This window comes from Cupressus sempervirens, chromosome 9, assembly GCF_028749045.1.
Source record: "Cupressus sempervirens isolate cs-2001-9-10 chromosome 9, ASM2874904v1, whole genome shotgun sequence".
In the NCBI taxonomy this organism is placed as follows: Eukaryota; Viridiplantae; Streptophyta; class Pinopsida; order Cupressales; family Cupressaceae; genus Cupressus; species Cupressus sempervirens.
Genome location: NC_143126.1, coordinates 519,673,245 through 519,685,856, shown reverse-complemented (window position 1 = coordinate 519,685,856; position 12,612 = coordinate 519,673,245).

Below are 12,612 nucleotides of genomic sequence, written 5' to 3'. Positions count from 1 at the left end.
GCTACTGACATGGGAGACACTTTCTGACAAAGTCACAGGAGTCTTCTTCAATGGTAGGCCAATAGTAGCCTGCTCTAAGGATTTGTCACGCTAGGACAATACCACTTGTGTGGGCACCGCAAAGTTCAGAGTGCACTTCTTTTAATGCCATCGCGGCTTCGTTTTCATCTAAACATCGAGAGAGAGTATCGTGATAACCCTGACGATATAGGGTATTGGCTATGATAACATAGCGGGATGATTTTCGGATAAGGTTCTAGCATTGGGTACGTGTGAGGTTAGGGGATACGATACCATCTTGCAGGTAAGCGTGAATCTCATGGTACCAAGGGGATTGTGGACCAACCAAGATGCAAACACGGTTTGAGTCATCATTCACATAAGCGGGTGTGACGAGCTGCTCGACTAAAAACTCATACTGCATAGCTTCGTTGGGAATTTCCAAGAGCGAGCCGATAGTAGCCATGGCATCTGCTGCCTTGTTCTGCATTCGAGGCACTTGTGTAAACTGAAGCTTTGTAAAATGTTGGGTCAGCTGATCAACTAGCTCTTTGTAGGGTAATAGCTTTTCATCTTTGGTTTGATATTCATTTAAGACTTGCTTGATGATGAGCTGGAAATCGCTAAAGATTTGTAACTCAGTGATGTTCCATTTGGCTGCTATCTTTAATCCTGCTATAAGAGCTTCATATTTTGCTATATTATTGGTGCTAGGGAATTGTAGCTTGAAGGCTTTTGGAATGTAATCTCCCTGAGGTGTAACTAATAATATTCCTGCCCTTGATCCATGAGATGTGTATGAGCCATCAAAATAAAGCTTCCATGGGGGCTATTCTTCAATTAGGCAGATATGCTCGTCTGGAAATTCGGTGAGCAAAGGATATGCATCTACTAGAGGTGCATTAGCTAGGTGATCTGCTATAGCTTGCCCTTTGATTACCTTTCTGTCCACATACTGGATGTCAAACTCACTTAGTAGCATAACCCATTTTGCTAGCCGACCTGTGAGTGCTGTTCTAGAGAGCATATACTTGAGAGGATCAATTTTGGATACTAGTTGGATGGTATGACTTAGCATGTAGTGGCGAAGCTTTTGAGTTGAGAAAACAACTGCCAAACAAGCTTTTTCCATAGGAGTGTAATTGAGTTCATAACCAACTAGGGTTCTACTGATATAGTAGATGGCTCTTTCTCTGCCATAGTCATCAAGTTGTGCTAGAAGTGCCCCTAGAGTAGTAGGCGTTGCTGATATGTACAAAATCAAGGGACGACCAGGAACTCGTGGAACCAAGATAGGGGGATTGGTGAGATACTGCTTGAGCTGATCAAAGCTATGTTGACATGAAGGATCCCACTTGAAGTTTTCATCTTTCTTCAGTAAATGTGAAAATGGCGTACACTTATCTGCAAGCTGGGAGATGAAGCGCTGAACGGATTGAAGCTTTCCATGAAGAGAGCGAAGCTGTCGCAGTGTCTGGGGAGGAGGCATGTCTAAGATAGCCTTGACCTTCTTGGGGTCGATCTCTATACCTCATTTAGAAACTATAAAGCCTAGAAGCTTGCTAGATGTGACCCCAAAGACACACTTCTTGGGATTCAACATGAGATGATATTCGGCTAACCTATCAAAGACTTTCTCCAGGTTAGCAAGATGATCCATGAAGGTATGAGATTTGACCAAGATATCATCCACATAATCCTCCAAAATGCTATGGATAAGATCATGAAAAATGGCTGTCATAGCTCTTTGATAGGTAGCCCCAGCATTCTTTAGGCCAAATGGCATCATGTTGTAGCAAAAAGTTCCCCAAGGGGTAGTGAATTTTGTCTTATGTTAATCCTCTTCTGCAATCTTGATTTGATTATACCCGAAAAATCCATCCATGAGGGACAAAATTTCATGTCCAGCTGTAAGATCTACAATCATATCTATGTTGGGCAAGGGAAAATCATCCTTTGGACAAGCTTTGTTAAGATCTCTGAAATCAGTGCAGATTCTGATGTCACCGGAAGGCTTAGTGATAGGGACCATGTTGGAGATCCACTCTGAGTAGTCGATAGGTCGGATAACCTTAGCAGTTAACATTCTTTCTAATTCAGCTTTGACCAGTAATGCCACCTTGGGGTGCATTTTTCTAAGCTTTTGTCTGACAGGCTTGATCTTTGGATCGACTACAAGATGATGAACTACAAGCTTTGGATCCAACCTTGGCATGTCTTGATATGACCATGCAAATCGGCCAATGTTCTCTCTTAAGACCTCAAAAAGGAGGTCAGCTTGGTCTTGTGATAGGGATGCAGCAATGTGAACAAGTCTGGGGATCTCTGAAGAACCGATGTTGACTTCTCTAGTATCCTCAATTAGAATAGAAGACACCTCTGGTCGATTATCTTGAGGAGGCAATGTTAAATCCTCATGTTCTGCTTGTGACTCTAGATTTTCTTGCTGAGGGGCTTTCTTTATTGCCTTAGCTAGTCTCAGATTCACCCTAGTTCCAGTTTTGGGTGTATCGAAACTAGGTTGGGGATTTTCTCCAAAATACCCCTTGGGATCTAGCTTATAGATATAGGCAGAATCTGGATTTTTTTGCTTGTGAGGAGTTTCGGCTCCCATGAATCTTAGAAGCGCTTCCTCTGATGTGAACTCATCAATGTGTATGACGCTTGGTTGGTCCCAATCTATGAGTTGTGGATAGGCGAGTGGTAGGTCAATGAGGTGGATGGATAGTTCTTGGAGAACAGAGTCTTTGAGGAAGATTTGGTTTGGGATATCGTCATAGGCTCTCTTTTCAACTTCCTTAGGAATGTCTTCGATTTCGACAAGGTCACGGTGAATGTTCAAAAAAGCGTGACCGTTTTCATTGGTGCCCCCAGTTGTGGGTATGCCAAAGCCAAGACCTGACTTCGATTCCCACTTGTGTGCATCGATGGGGCATTGCATGCCTCTTTCTTCTTGTCCTAGACCACCACCTTGATAGTTCCATTTGTTAGTGATGAGCTTATGTTCTTGGGGATACTTCTGGCTGAAGTGATCAAGGCGTGCTTGATTTCTTAGAGGTGCATCCTTATGTAACCAATTGTTGATATCTGGAGTGAGCTCCTCATGAAGAGGGATTTTTGAGGATACAAAGGTTGTTGGACCAAACTGTTTGTATCGAGGAGGTGGAATCTCCTTAGCTTTGTGATATGTCGGTCGTCCATGGGCGTGTGGATCAAGTGGGAGTGCCCTGACAACAAATGCATCTGACAGACTATACTCTCCACAGCCTTTGTTAGTGATCTTCACGGTAGATAGGGTGGAGGCGAGGATGGTTTCTGGGTCATTACAAGTATGGGATGAACTGACGATGGCTGTGCCGATATCAATTCCAGGGCAATGGTTTGTATATGAAGCTGCAACTACATTGGAGTAAGAAAAGGGTTCTGGATCGGCATGGATGGTCACCTCAGTGCCCTGATGCGAAAATTTGATGCACTGATGGTAAGTGGATGGAACGGCTTTCATGGCATGAATCCATGGGCGACCGAGGAGGATGTTAAACAGTAGGTTTAGATCAATAACATGGCAAACTATCTCTTGGATGACTGACCCAACCTTGATTGGCAGCAAAATAGTTCCTTATGTGGTTCTTTCCAAGTTGTCATAAGCTTTGATGGTGATAACCTCACTGATCATATCTGCCTCAGTATACCCAGCTTGTTTTATGAATTTTAGGGTGCAAATATTCAAGGCTGATCCATTATCTATCATTACTCTTTTTACTACAAAATTGGATACCATGATGGCTATGCGAAGCGGAAGGGTGTGATCTAGCTCGACCACGGGTATGTCGGTGGGTTTGAATGATAGGGAACATGAGGAGGATAGGTGTCCAACGAGATTGCGAAAGTCAGTAGCGTTGATATCTGAAGGGACACGAGATTCTATGAGAGCACTGTCAAGGATGCATTTGTACACAGGACTAGTGCAGAGAAGGTCTAAAATGGAGATTTGGGCTGGCATGTTCCCAAGGTGTTCCAAGATATTATACTGGCTTTTTGATGGAGCTGACGGGGCTGGTGAAACTGGTGGGCCTACGATGTTAAATCGCGCTCTTCGAGTGGTGACGGCACACTCATTGTTTGGTCCTCGGATATTGATGACATTGATGGAAGGCTCTTTCTCGGATATATAACCTATAAGGCTACCATAGTCTATATAGGATGAAGTGTGGTCATTGTTCTTCCCATGCTGTTGGTTTGGCTGGCGGTTGTTGGTGTTGTTGTTGTTGTTGGTTTGGATTAGTGCTTTTTCAGGATTTTGGTTGTTGTGAGGAGGAAAAGCATTTTGGTAGATCTGTAAGCTTGCATTGGGCGAGGTTTGGGCACCAACAATGATTTCTTTTCGATCAATGAGGTCTTGCACATAATCTTTTAGTTTCATGCATTTGAGGGTGGTGTGACCTTTTACCTTATGAAATTTGCAGTACTCATTGTCTTTGTACCATGCAGCTTTGGATTGGCTTGGGTCAATTTGTTGGGTAGGAGGAAATTTGATGAGGTTTTCCTTAGCCAATTTCTCAAAAATGACATCCAATGGCTCACCAAGGGGTGTATAGTTTCTAGGTGCAGGTTGGAATCTGGGTTTTTGCCCTACAGCTACAGTGATGGCATTAGCTTGATTGTTAGACCCTTGAAAGTTGGGTCTTGGATTGTGGTTTTGATAGCTTTGGTTATTCTGCTGTTGGTAGTTGATAGCTTGTTGATTGTTTGGTTGATATGGTGGGTTAGACTAATTTTGGGAAGGACCAACAATATTCACATGTCTGGTGTCAGTAACCCCATCTGTTGTAACATGCTTGTTTTTGTTCCAATACCTAGACTTGTCATTGGAATGTGATTGATTTTGGTTGGCTTCTTTGTAAATCTTGACCACACCATCTTTAATGAGTCCTTGCTCAAGGATCATTCCTTTCTCTTTGATATCTTTGTAGGTCTGCAAACAGTTCATGGTCATGTGGTGAGCCAAGCTGGGATGGGCATTATCAATAAACATTTTCACCAAACGACGCTCTGGCAAGGTGCAAGATATGCGGGTGGTAAGGGTTTGCCACCTTTGCAGATATTCGGGAAGGCTTTCTCCACCTTTTTGCTTAGTGTGGACAAGATCAACTACTGATAGCTCTGTTTCAACAAGGTGGGCATATTGGGCTACAAATGCCTCAGACAATTCAACAAAGTTTTTAATTGTGCCATAGGGGATTCTGTAAAACCATTCAAGAGCTGGTCCAGCCAAGCTTTTGGGAAAAAGGCGCAAGAGGAAGACATCATTGTATGCTAGTTCTTGGCAGTGCATGTAAAATTCTTTGATATGTGTGATAGGGTCTCCTTTTCCTCTGAATTTGTCAAATTTGGGTACCTCAACGTGTTTGGAAAATGGTGTTATGGTAATGGCTCTGTCAAATTGGTAAGGATACACATTCTCAAACTTGAAGGTTTTTGGATCATTTCCTTCTTGGATGTTCTTCAAAGCTGTCTTCATGGCTTCCCATTTTGAATTAATTGGTGATGGCTGGGGTGCCCCCAATGTAGGAGTGCCTTGAGGTAGGTATGTGCTAGATGGGGCAATGGAATATGGATGGCTTTGAGGTATGGGTTGGTAGGGATTGTACATGGCTTGGGCAACTGAATGGTGGATAATGGGTTGCTGAGGTGGAGGTGGCACATATTGCTGCATGTGTTGCGAGGCTTGCTGCGGGTATGGGATTTGGGATAGGGATTGAGGAACATAAGCTGGCTATGGGATAAATGGATTGTTTTGTGGAGGTAAGGTATAGGATGGTTGTGAGGCTTGGGGAAAGGATCAGGGGCTTGTGGGGTTTGACCAAGGTATGTGGGTTGCACCCCCATTTGGGATGGTATCTACAAATAATTGGTGGTTGGCTGGGGTGGTGGATTTCCTCCTAGAAGTGGCATTGAAAAGTAGTTGGTAATAGGAGGTAATGGATTAGTTGGTGGTGGGAATTGAAAGCTTGGGAATGGAACTGATGGGGTTTGATAGCTTTGTGGCTGGATTTGGAAGCTTGGTAGAGTGGTGGCAGGAGCTGGGGTCACTTGAGAGCTTGGTAGAAAATTGGTAGTAGTTTGTGGGATTTGATAGCTTTGTGTAGTGAAGGTAGTAGCTTGTGGATTTGTGGCTGATGGTATTGAGCTCCCAAGACCTAGTGGAAATGATGGAATTGTGCTCTAAGTTGAGGTAAACAGGCTGGGGGTGATGAAAGGTTGATTACTTGGCCCCATGGGTGGCATCCCTGTTGTATATTGTTGAGGTTGGCCAAAGATGCTAGCACTGATTTGGGAGATGGGTGGATTTGGAAGGCTGGGTTGGGGAGCAGTAGCAACAATAGTGAAGGGAGTGAATGGTGAGGTGTTTTGGGTAAAGGGGGTTTGGAGTAGAGAGGTATGAACTAAGGATGGCGTGGTGGTGGCTAGATTGGCTTGCGGAATGGAGATTTCGACTTGGGTGAAGGATGGTATGTTTGGGTCTGTTGGATCAAACGGATTGGCTTGAGGCTCTTCTTTTGGCACATATTGAGGATAATTTGGATCATAAGAGCCTATGGGTGGGGGCAGCTGCCCAAACAACGAGTGAGATGGATTTGATAATGGAGGAGGTCTTCCAAAGTCAAAGGTTCCTACATTGTCCCTTCGAAAATTAGCCATGATTGTCTCTTTGTTCTTGTCTATAATGGCGTTCACCAATACTGCATTTCTTGGTTGGTTCATGAAAGCTTCAATGTCAGTAGGTGGTGGTGTGGCTTTCTCTGGGCTGAAGGATGGTTGAGTGCTCAAGGGGGACGATGTTGTTCATTCCAAATGATAGGGCTCAATTGTTTCCTTCTTCTTGGCTAAGCGAGTGACGGGTGGCATGAAAAATGCTTCCTAAAGATGAGATGCAACAAATGCTGGTGGATGCAAAGGGGGGGAAGGCTTCTCTACTCTTCTAAAGATGTGGGATATGCAAAAGCTTACCTAGGGAGAGTCAAAGCTATATGACAAACTGAAGGAAGATTGGGCCGGGGATTCTAAACTTCACAGATATGTTGCCAAAGATTGAAAGGTTTGTTTTCCTATGTGCAAGCTTGGTGGTGATTGTGTCGACTTAAGGATAGACTGATGATCCTTTAGGAAGAACACGAGATTTGACCACTTGTGGATCCCAACCTTTAGCTCAAGGTGATGAGGGATAACAAGTGACAAAGCTAGATTATCCTAGACAATGCTCTGTTAGAGGGATAACCTTGGTCAGATTGGTGGATTTGGAAGATTTTAGGAATGGCAAACTTTTGGCAAGGTGACAACAAATCTGAAGGCTTGGGTGCGGGGTTTAGGCTTTTGGGATTGGTTTGGTTCCAAGACAAAGATCTAAATGAGATGGCGAACTAAAATGCTCAAGGGGATGACTTAGAATGGCTGGCTTTCCTACAAAGATGACTCTAATGCAATAGTGAAGCCTATGCAAGAAGATGTGGGGAAACAAGGGTGTCTAATCATAGAAATCATGCCTAGTTGGTAAGGCATAAGCAGGGTTAACTCCTGGATGTTGGCTAAATTTGATAGTGCGATCTAACCAAGCCTCTTGAAGGGCTTCGTCGGCAGCTTTATCCTCTGTTTTGTGGAGTTTGGCAATTCGAGGGCTTGGTGTTATTTCCTTTTTCTTGGCTGCAATTTCTCGGTATACCCGAGATGGCTTGAGTTTGACTTTGTGAAACTTCTATTTGGGTTTGGGTTGTTCCGACATAAATTCCTGAATCTGCTTGGCTTTGGGAGATTCTGGTTGTTTTGCTTCAACTTGTTCAACTTCTAAAATAGGTGGTGACTGCGCTAAGTGTGCCCTAAGCTAGGATTGACCAAGTTTGGCAAACATTCATTCAACAAGTAAAATAAAATCAAGCAATAGATAGGGACACCCAGATAGAAGTTTGTGGTTCTCAAAATGTGATACTTGCGCCGAGGAGTGTGTATGTTCTACAAATGTTTCGATCAGTCACTTCAAACACATTAACATCCTAGATGGTTGTCTGCAAGGTTGACAGTTGGTTTAGCTAGGGAGTCCTCGATATACCCAAGGTACATGAGGCCCAAATCCGTAGATGAGACCAAAAAGATGTCACACAGCCGAGAGGAGCGGTAACCCACTTCTCGTCTTTCACTTCTCAAGGGTATAAAGTTCCTTGAGGCTTAGCCCGAGTGACAAAATCTTGATCCCAAGAGAGGTGTCTTTCGATTCACCTCTCGGTTCTTATACTCCGCCGGAACGCTGGAGTTGAGCTCGTCCAGGGGGTGATGAAATCCCCAAGCAGGCCTCTTAAAAAGAAACAAGGTTTTGGATCCTAATCTTATGCACCCAAGATGGCCTCAAAAGACAACAAGGGGAGAGAAGACTTGGATGACCTTGGGCTAAAAAACATGCTTGTTCTTTTACCAACTGACTCTTATGTGTGTTAATCTAGACTTTGCAATCACTCATGTTTAAGATGCAAATGTTCAATTCCAACTTTGAAATGCACCAACAAAAGTAAAATCGATCGAAGAATGCATACACCAAGAAGATTTAGGGTCAACAAAAGTAAACTCGCGCGCCCGGAGGCCCTCCACGTCAAGTATTGATTGATTTTTCTTTAAGGCATTCAAGATTGAGTGTGAGTTTGTTTTAAGCCCCCCAAAAAAAAATGTGTGTGAGATTCGATTGTCAAGCGCGCGCCCGGAGGCCCTCCACGTCAAGAGTTGTTCAATTTTAATGTCCAAATGAAGTGTTAACGAGCCTAATGTGCATTCAAGGAATTTTTTAAGTTAGAAAAGCTAATAAAAACACAAATAAGTGAAGTTTGATATTTGTGGAGCACTTAACACCCTCTTAGGTGGACCCATCCCCATAGATGGCGCTGAGATTGCAACCAATGGTTAAATTGATGGGTGATTAAAGAGGGTGAGTCCAACTACAAACTCACTCAAAGCGTTTTTAATTAATTTTTGTAACTTAAAAAATTTTTAAAATGTGGATTCTTTTTATGCCCCAAAAGATGAAGTGTGATGTATTGTAATGATTAATTGACCTTTTGCATTCAAGATTGGATTTGTTGTTTTAATCATGCATTCAAGGAAAATTTGATTTTAATCCATGGCACTCAAGAGTGATTTTAGCAACATGCATTCAAAGACAAATGATTAAACATTCAAGTTCATTTTAGCAACATGCATTCAAAGACATGATTAAACATTCAAGTTCATTTTTAGCAACATGAGAACCTGCAAGAAACATGGTTAGTGGTTTCATATGTGCTCCAACCTGCAATGGGACAAAAAAAAGCAATTTGATTAGTCACTCAAAATTTTTCAAAATGAAAGCTTAACTATGGAAAAATAAAAATTTAACTTTTTTTGTTATTTTTCCTAGGTGTAAAAATGCTTAGAAAAACCTCTACTCTATGGAACCACCAAAAGTTAAAATTTGATTTTTTTTAAAAAATAAAAAGTGCAAGAACTGAGATGCTAAAATAGAAATACAACAAAAACATGCAGAGACGACAGTTTATCAAGCGAAGACGCCAAAGTTTGGAGACGCTGATATGCGGAGACGACAGAGAGAAGCGGAGACGACAGGTCGATTTGGCGGTGCAGAAAATAGGAGACAAGTGGAGACGCTAATTTGCGGAGACGACGGTTTAGATTGGTGGCAGCGGAGATGACAGAACAGGAGAGGCAGCGGCGGAGACGACCGAGTATCTGGCAGAGACGCCAATACGCGGAGATGCTCAACTGGGTAGACGCCAGTTAGCGGAGACGACAGAGAAAGAAGCAGAGCATACTACAGGAAAACAGGCGGAGACGCCGAAACTCGCAGACGACAGTTTGAGTTTGACGGCGTAGGCTGTCGAAAAATAGGCAGAGACGCTGAAATTCGCAGACGATAGTTTGAGTTGGCGGAGACGATGATTGAGCTTTCGCAGACGACGTTCTGCAGAGATAACAGGCGGAGACGCTAATCTGCGGAGACGACACTGCGCGAAGTGAACCGACAGGTGCAGGTTTTTTCTAGAATTTTTTGTTTTTTTGGTTATTTTTGGATTTTAAAGGGTATGTCTTTCTCTCTAGTGCGTCCTTCAACCTGCAAAAACAAACAAAAACACCTTGCATCCACTCAGACAACAACAAACCATTAGATTGTTAGTTTGTAAAAGCAAAATGTAGATTGAAATGGATGAAAAAAATGACCCATAGCGGGGTCCCACCGGGCGTGCCAAAATGTATACACTAATCTAATATGCTAGAAATACTAATTCAATAAAAGCATTTACACATTAAACTAACATAACATACATGAGAGACAAAGAGAAGACAAACTCAAATGAGAATGTGAGCCATGGATAGGCTCTCTCAATGAGATTGTTCTCTTGTTTTTGGGATGTGTCTATTTATGGATTGGGGATGTATGCTCAAGTGCTCAAAATGGCTTCAATGGAGATGGGTAATGGAAAATTGGTAGCTTTGTGAGCTCTCAATTTGGCATTATAAGGGTATGGGTATGAATTTTGGCTCTCAAAAGGGCATGATAACTTTACTCAAATGATTGTGATAAAATGGCTTGGGATGAGATTCAATTTATAGGCTAAGGGCTTGAGGGATGGAGGGCTAAGATGCAAGGAGAGATGAAGGCTTAAGGAGGGTTAGGATGCACTCAAAGGAGAGCACATGGATTGTGCTTGTTTGGCACCGATGAGAAAGTGACACTTGTCACAAGGAGGATGAGTGTGAGAGGAAATGATAAGGGGTTGGTTAAAGGCATGATGAGTGAGGTTGAGTATGGAAGAGGGATGTAAGAGTCATGAGTGGGCTTGTAAGAGTCTTTTATGGCTTGTAAGAGCACTCATGGCTTGGTGGTTGGGATATTTTAGAGAGGAGACTTTGATTTGGTTTAGGAAAGTTTTAAACTTGTTTAGGGAATGTGACAACATTAGGTGGTGGATTAGGCTTGGGTTTAGGATTAGATTAGAGATGTTAGAGATGTGCAAGTGGATGGCATTAATGAGGGTGGGTGAGTTAGTGGCTAAGCTTGGTTAGTATGGGTGGATGGGGTGGATTAGGCTAAATGGAGGATTAGGGATAGGTTAGGGGTTATTAGATTTGAGGATTTTATTTATCAAATAGATTTATTTGATAAATGAGGATTTTGGACTTAGATAGGAGAATAGGATTTAATTGATAAATAATAGGTTATTTGATTTATCAATTAGGACTATAGATGATTAATTAAATTAATCAGCTAGGGGATGGCAAATGATTAATTAAATAGGAATTTAATTAATGATGCCTTTAGAGATGGCTAAATTAGATTACCAAAGCAGTGTAATCAAATTTAGGTGTCTACAATGTTGGAAAAACAAAAGGAGATAGAAACAAGCTAGGATTTGAACACCCGATGCTCTGATTTTTGATTTGAAATCTAAATGCTCTAAATCTAAATGTTCCACTTCTGATGCTGGGAAAAAATGCCAAAATTTTGTATATATAAATTTTCTTACAAATTGTCTTTAAGTTTCTGACAATTTCTTCAAACAAATTTATAGCTTGTAGTATCTTAATTTCAATTGTAGCTTAGGATTTTGATCTTTGTTCATTTTCCTTATCAAGATTTATTGAGGACTCTCTATCAGTTTCATTAAACAAATCATTTAACTTGCAGTGTATGCATTTCATCTTTGACATGAAGCTCTAAAATTTGTTCTTCTAATAATTTGTATCGTGTATAGGATTTTTATAGGTCTCATATCTAGATGTAAACATTTATATAACGAATAATATATATAATTAATGTAGAAGTACAACTATATTTTATACATTATCCAACATTCAATTCTCAATTCATGTTTTATAATAATATGAATCTATGCCATCTCATAAAATAATTCCCATATGATATTTGATCTTCAATTCCCATTTATCATAGACAGAAGACCATTGGAGGCTAGGATCAAATAGGCGCGCAATGGCGTACAAAACGTGATGTCATTGTAAGCGGATAGGGAACAGTTGTCTTTTTCTAATAATCTTTGGATTCACAGGGTAACACCAGGGTTGGAACGTGGGGAGAGTAGTTCACCTTAATTCCTTGTCATAGACCTTGTAGTAACACAATAATCTCCAGCAGAAATTTTATGAATGCACTCATTTATTTTTCAAGGCCATTATGAAATTCGGAGTCCATTATTTCCTATCATTACATTAGCCACAGAGAAGCATGGGAGTAAGCCAGCATTTTTAACCCATTGAGGTTGGCATGCCTGCTTGCGGAGATGGAGAGTGAAGAGCATGTGACAACAGATCTCTGCCAGATCTCTTAATGATAATTCATTCTACCAATAACAGTATCTGAACCAGCATAGAAGTGGTGTGAGGTCAATGTTTGAGGAGATATTTATCTCGAGATAACTTCAAGATTTATTCAAGTTTAGAATACATTAATATGCAATCTTCTTAAATACTTGTTTATAGATTCAGTCAATTTCATTAATACTATTCTTTTACTTGCAGTGTATATATTTCAGTTATGACATGAGGTTATAAACTTTGTTT